At 40.5% G+C, this 7,674-nt stretch overlaps 1 non-coding gene across 1 annotated transcript; it reads right to left on the bottom strand.

Annotated features, from left to right (window-relative positions):
• Positions 1–1,498: 1,498 nt before the first annotated feature.
• On the bottom strand, positions 1,499–1,604 carry LOC133833508 (small nucleolar RNA R71). Its single transcript, XR_009892885.1, has one exon. It is a non-coding gene; the product is annotated as a small nucleolar RNA R71 (small nucleolar RNA).
• Between the last annotated feature and the right edge of the window lie 6,070 nt (positions 1,605–7,674).

Below are 7,674 nucleotides of genomic sequence, written 5' to 3'. Positions count from 1 at the left end.
TCTGTTGACGAAAAACGGCGTCAACAGGTTGAATTCATGAATGAGTGTGTTTTAAGATTTTTGAATATGAACTAAATTTTAGAGTAGCTAAGACCTTTGTTTGAACCCTATTATGTAAGACTTGGAACTTTATTTTTTATCTATGGGATTTGATGCTTTTTACTCAATTGTTTATATTGAATACTCATGATATTGCTTGATCAACCTTAGTAAGAAATTGAGTTAATTATAACAATGACAATTGTTGTGATTAATGGACTTAGGAATTGAGTGATTCATGTTGTTAATTCAATTTTTTATTTAATTGGGTTTATATATGCATATATAATCACTATGCATATTTTGTTGGGTTGTGGTTTAGTTAGTTGTTCTTGGTGTTAATTTATCATAGACATATGCAAATTTCATTTTGAGCATGCTAGCATAAATGCACTTCAAAAAGGGTTATGTAACTTAGAAATATCCATAATTTTTGCATATGATCTCACAGGATAGTCACAACAATAATTCCAGACTTGTATAATAGGGGGATTGCGAGTTTTAGCTCATGTATCTATCATAATATTATTACTTTGTGGTTCTAAATTTAATTGTTTGCTGTTTGATTAATTTGCATTTTTTTTGTTTTTTTAGTGTTTACAATTTATTGATTTATATTTTTCGCTCTTGAATTGCATTAGATAAAGTTTATAAAAATTGATTAAAATAATCAATCCCTATGGAGACGATCTTTCTTGTCATTATATTACTTGTTGTCAACTGTGTACACTTGCACAATTTTATTTGCTTTAATTTACGCAACAAGTTTTGGTGTCGTTGCTGAGGATTGATAAAAGAAATCAATTATCTAAAATTTAATATTTTTGCAATTCATTTTTTGTTTTTGTTCTGATTTTTGTGGATCCTTGAAAATTTTCAGGTTTAATCATTTATGAGCGAGGATCAAGACCCTGAGCTACTCTCTCTTGACCTAGAAATTGAGCGTACTTTTAGACAAAGGAGAAGACAGCAAGCCAATCAAGAGGGAATAGTTATGATGGATGTTGGACAACCAGCACAGGCTCAAGAATTTCAAAGAGGTGCGGCTGCCAATGAAGTTCATAATGCGGTATTGGTGGCTGATGACAGGGATAGGGCTATCAGACAGCACGCTGTCGCCATGTTCAATGAATTAAATTTCGGTATAGCGAGACCAGAATTCTAGGCACCACAATTTGAATTGAAGCCAGTAATGTTTCAGATGCTTCAGACAGTTGGTCAGTTTAGTGGTATGCCTACAGAAGATCCTCACCTTCATCTTCGTCTATTCATGGAGGTGAGTGATTCTTGTATGTTAATTGGAGTTACTAGAGATGCCTTGAGATTGAAGTTGTTTCCCTACTCATTGAGGGATAAGGCAAGAGCATGGTTGAACTCACTGCCCTCGAATTCAGTCACCACATGACAAGAACTGGTAGAAAGTTCTTGATGAAATACTTGCCTCCCACTAAAAATGCCCAACTTCAAAATGAGATTACCTCTTTCCATTAACAGGACGAGAAATCTCTTTATGAAGCATGGGAGTGATTCAAAGAATTATTAAGGAGGTGCCCTCACCATGGTATACCTCATTGTTGTAATGCCCCGGATTCCCTATTATGGTTAATGGTTGGATTAGTAGGCCGGGAGGGTCATAACTGTTTAATTATGCCATTAAATGTGTTTATGCATGTTTATGAGAATTATATTATAATATGAAGTTAAATGCATGCATGTGAGGCCACATTTTTTTACAGGGGTGTTTTGGTAATTTGGCCCGTTGAGGGTATAATTGTATATTTGTATGTGCGTTAATGATATATTGTGAGACCACATTATAATGTGGATTGGTTCGAGTATTCCGACATGAGACGATCGTTGAACGGGATTTATTGGTTTGGTCATAACAGGTTTGAGCTCGGGGCTCGGGGTGAGTCTCGGGGTGATATTTATGGTTATGGCGTTACCGGGGATTTTAGGGTAACGGGATATGAATTATTGGTGTTTGAGGATTTTGAGATTAGCGGGAATTGGGAAGCATTAATTATAATTAACGGGATAAGCGGAAAGTACCAATTTTGCCCTTGAGGTGGCTTTAGAGGCTTAAGATGACACAAGGGAATTTTGGTCTTTTTAGGGAGGATATATGTGACTTAAGTGGCTTGGAAGGCTGTAGAATAAACAGAGTAAAAGCAGAGGTATTATCTTCTCTTCCCGTACCTTCTCCTTGCTTCATCTTTCTTGTGAATTCTTGTGATCTTGTTGAGGGTTTGAGCTTGGGAGGTAGGTCTTGATACTTTGGGAGAGTGTCCCACTGTTGAAGAGCACCATAACCTGAACTTGAGGTAAGCTTTTAGCTACTGGTTTTCATTTATGCTCTGTTTTGATTGTTAGTTTAAGCCTTAGAATTTTGATGTGGAAAGTGTGAATCAAAGGGAGTTTAAGTGTTGGTTTGATTGGGGTTTGATGAGGGTGAGTTATGGGTGTTATTTGGGGGTTCAATTATATCTTTGAAAGAGGTTTTATGAAGGTTTGAAGGACTGGTTAGAGTGGAAATCGCACAGGGAAAAAAACTGGTTCGTGTGTGGGCATGTTGCTGTTCTGGGCTGGGCGTCGCGGCGCAGCAGGGGTGCGCCGCGGCCCTTGGCGTTTGGCAGAGGGGAGCCCTCTCTGTTTGAGGGTGCGCCGCGGCGCAGCAGGGGAAGGCCGCGGCCCTTAAGGCCAATTTTGCCAAAATGTGGTTTTTAGCTTGGGGATTCAAACCTTAGGCCTCGGGGTTGGACCTAGTACCCGGTTGGGGAGTATTTGATGTCTCGGGGGCTGGGATTTGGTTTGGGAACCCTCAGTTATCATTTTTATTAATGAATACTATAATTTGGTTATGACCAGGTGACCGTCAAGGAATTTAAAGGTTGATCGTTCTCAAGGGTCGTTCATATAATAATTCTCACTCAAACCAGAGGTAAGAAAACGGTGTGTGAATATAGTTGCACCCTGTATAGGTATATGACATGCATGGTTTGATACTGGAGCATGTTGGTTGATATATGTGGACGTGGATTGCATATTAAATGCTGATGTACGCTGATTTACTTGTTAAAGACACTGACTAGTCAGGGACCGACTCTAAAGTCGAGAATCATGCATTGAATGGCTCTATGGCATTAATGCTAGACCGACCCTAGGGTCGAAGAACTTATAAGCGCTTGCTTGGTCTATGACCAGATGACTATAGCCAAGGTATATGACCCTGGTGACCGTTTGTCACGTGGCTAGGGGACGTTGTCCATATTTTCAACTCTAGAGTCGTGAGGAAGGTTATGTTGGTGACCAATCACCATGCACCTGTCCTGAACAAACTTACGAGAAAATCACTTATCAGTTAAGCCCTGGTGACCTTATCGTCACATGGCTAGAGGGAGCAATGCTCATTATTGTGACTTTTGGCTATTGTCACCTATTTGTTGGATTGTTATTCCTGAATGGTTATTATGATCGTTGTTGATATTATATCATGCTTTATTGTGTTTTCTTGCTGGGCCTTGGCTCATGGGTGCAATGTGGTGCAGGTAAAGGGAAGGAAAAGCTTAACCAACCCTGAGTGGAGAGCTTGGGCGATGTGGTGTACATACAGGGCCGCTTGACCGCCACGGTCAAGGAGTTCTCAGAGGGACTAGGGGTTTACCCTATTTTTGCCACTTAGGCCGGCGGGGACTATAAATTTGAAATAGTAGTGACTCTTTTGTATTACAAACTACTTGTAAACATTTTGAAAGGCTCATGAGCAGTTTATTTACTTAATGAAATGTACCCTTTCCTTTTTATTGGTTTTCACCTTAACCTGATAGTCGTACTTAGATCACGTTTTTAACCAAAGGACTCGGGTAGCGAGTCAAATTTTCGGTTCACTGTTCACCGTAACTGTTCTGGGGTAGCCAGGGCGTTACCATTGTATCCAAATGGATACTTTCTACAATGGTCTTAATGCTCATACAAGGATAGTAGTAGATGCATTAACTAATGGGGCACTTATGGCCAAATCTTATAATGAGGCCCATGAGATTTTAGAAAGAATAGCCGACAACAACTACCAATGGCCCACAAATAGCACTTCTTCGGGCAATAGAAGGGTATCGGGCGTTCACGAGTTGGATGATATCACCTCATTGGCAACCCAAGTGCCTTCCATCTCCAACATGCTGAAAACTATGAATATGGTGTGAATTCAGCTGTAGCACAGCCCATGGCTCAAGTGGAGAATTTATCTTGTGTTTATTTTGGTGATACTCACAATTTTGAGAATTACCCATCAAATTCGGCATCACTGTGTTACATGGGGAATAATAAAAATAGAGGAATGAATTCAAACTCCTATAATCCGACTTAGAGGCAACACCCAAACTTTTCATGGAGCAATAAAGGGGCTACCTCTAATATTTTCAATGAACCTACAAGGCCAACTTATCCACCTGGTTATGTTTAGTCAAGGCCACACTTGGTGAATAATGAGGCCTTCATGTCAAAAACTGAGGCTTACATGGTGAAAAAAGATGCCATAATTTAGAGCCAGGCAACCTCTTTGAGAAACTTGGAGAACCAAGTTGGGTAGCTCACTAATGAGTTAAGAAATAAACCCCAACAGAGTTTGCCAAGTGACACTGAAAACCCAAGAAATCCGGGCAAAGAACATTGTAAGGAAATCACCTTGCGCAATGGCAAGGAATTGGAAGCCTTCAAGAAGAATTCTGTGCATGAAAAAGAGCCATCTTCGATCCAAAATGAGGCAAGGGTTAAAGGAAATCAAGAAAATTCTTGTAATGCCCCAAACTCCAGGGACCGTTACGGTGTGCCTTGTAAACAGTGCTAAACTCGCTAATCGAGTCTTTTGGCCAAAATCGTGAACTAAGTATGATTAGCGGTTTAGGGATTAAACATTTTGGTTAAGATGTAACGTTTCACTAGAACGTTTAATTTATACATTGGGATCCCGAAAATATAATTTCAGAGTTTATTACAGAAAATATTTACAACAGGCCGTTCTAAGTGGCAAAACAGGGTTCAACCCTAGTTCCACTTTAAACCTCGGCCGTGGCGGACGAGCAGCTGCATATGTACACGTCATCACCTAAGCTCTCCAACTCAAGGATGGTCCAGCTTCCTCTTGCCTGTACCTGCACCACGTAGCACCCGTGAGCCAAAGCCCAGCAAGAAAACACCATATAACATGATATAATATCAACTAGAACCATAGTAACCATTTGGAACCAATGGTCCATCCAGATAGGTGACAATAGCCAAAAGTCACAATAATGAGCATCGCTCCCTCTAGCCACATGACGATAGGGTCACCATGGCTCAACTGATAAGTGTTTCTTTCATAAGATTGGTTAGGATAGGTGCATGGTGATTAGTCACCAACATAACCTTCCTCACGACTCTAGAGTCGAAACTATGGACAACGTCCCTTAGCCATGTGACAAACGGTCACCGGGGTCATATACCTTGGCTATAGTCATCTGGTCGTAGACCAGGCAAGCGCTTATAGTTCTCATTGACCTTCTGGTCACTCTAGCATTAATACCCCATATGAGTCATTCAATGACGACCACGATTAGATCCAATCTTTAATCGGCCCGGCGTTCACAATGCACTGCCACTTCTAACCCTTGGGTCGGTAAAACGCGACCAGTGCACAGCCCGTGGTGAACTTAACTGATAAGTCACAGCTTCACAGACGGATCTGACACCATTGTCGATTCTGACTAATAAGTCAGCGCCATACACAGGTAAGCCATGCCACCAAACATATATCACATGTCCAATGTCCATAAACAAGGTATTTAGCATGCTTACTAATAGATACCAGTACAATTAGGACTATGCAATAACACAGAGGCTTAAGCTCTGAACAATATCATACCCAGTATACAAAGCATGTCCTAATCACCTGTTTCTCATGCATCATATACAATACATCCAGCAATCTAACATGCACCAATAACAGCCATGCATGTCACGTTTAATAACCCGCCAACATGCATCAAGAATAGCCATGCACGTCATACATAATAATCAACCGACATGCATCAATAATAACCACACATGTCATACATAATAATCAACCAACATGCATCATAATAACCACGCATGTCATACCCATTAGTCAACCAACATGCACCATAATAACCATGCATGGCATACATAATAATCAACTGACATGCATCAATAATAACCACGCATGTCATACATATACACAGGGTGCAGTTTTCTTACCTCAAATCCGAGCAAAAACCAATATAAGAACGACCCTTGAGAACGGTCAACCTTTAAGCCCTTAGCGGTCACCTAATCATAACCAAAAATGGAACACCATCAATAACATGATAACCAAAGGTTTTAAAACCAATATCTAACCTCCAAGAGATCAATCCAAACTAATCCAAGTAGTAGGGACACTCTCGAGGCCCATAGCTAAGTTCCCGGGGTCAAAACGAGCAAACGGGGTGAAAACAGGGCAAGGGCTGCGGCCCTAGCACCTTGGGCCGCGGCCCCCAGGGTTCTCTGAGGCTAGGGCCACGGCGCCCAGCAAGGGTCACTTCCTGACACCTGCTTCTTCGAACTAGGGCCGCGGTGCACAAGAACAGGGCCGCGGCCCCCAACCCTGGGCCATTCCCAAACGCGTTTTAAACACTCCAAATCTTCCAAAAAAATTCCCAAACATTCCCCAATCATCAAATCAAAGTTCCCAAACTCCCCAATGGTCCAAAACCACCAAAACCCAAGGCTCAAACCAACCAAAAACTCAACAATTAACAAAGTCCAATTCTAAGCTTTAAAACTTTAAAAACTTAAAACTTCAAACTTAGATTACCTTCGATTGGGTTGTTTCTCATCAAATCCTTCGGTTAAGAAGCTTCTAATCTTTCCTAGGATCGCTATGCCTCGACCCTCGCTTGATTCTGACTCCTAGAACTCAAGATTTCCTCAAAAAGGCTCAAACGGTAAAACGGTCTGTTTTGAGAGAGAACGAGAGGTTTCTAACGTACGTTCTTATCTGTCAAGCTACTTCAAGCTTAAGTAACCTCAAATAAAACCTAGTGCTCGGGGTCCCGAAAATACCCCAGGGGACACTATAGTCAAAACTTCCAGAATTTCACCATGATCTCAAATATTCCCAATCTATCACCAAATAAACATTTCTATTACCCCAAAATTGACCCCGTTATGACAAAACCGCTAATCCATTATATATGACCGTCTCATGTCGAATAGCTCTAATATATCTCCATAATAATTAAATCTCATTCACAAATTACAATATGCACCCAATTTACAAATATGCCCTCAACAGGCCAAATTACCAAAATGCCCTTATAATAATAAATACACCCATATGCATGCATTCACCATCATATAATAATATAATTCACGTAAACATGCATATAATCATTATATATCATATTAAATCAATTATGGCCCTCCCGGCCTCCTAATCAAGGTCCTAAACCTTATTAGGAAATTTGGGGCATTACAATTCTGGTGTACAAAAAGTTGATTTTGTGCTTGATACTGCAGCATTGCCGCAGCAAATTTTCTCAGAAAGTTCAAAATTTCAGCAACCTCCATTTCCTCAACGTTTTTAGAATAAAAGCAAGA

Source organism: Humulus lupulus, chromosome 4 (genome assembly GCF_963169125.1).
Source record: "Humulus lupulus chromosome 4, drHumLupu1.1, whole genome shotgun sequence".
In the NCBI taxonomy this organism is placed as follows: domain Eukaryota; kingdom Viridiplantae; phylum Streptophyta; class Magnoliopsida; order Rosales; family Cannabaceae; genus Humulus; species Humulus lupulus.
Note: the sequence above shows the minus strand (reverse complement) of the source record. Positions and strands in the feature narration are given on the sequence as shown.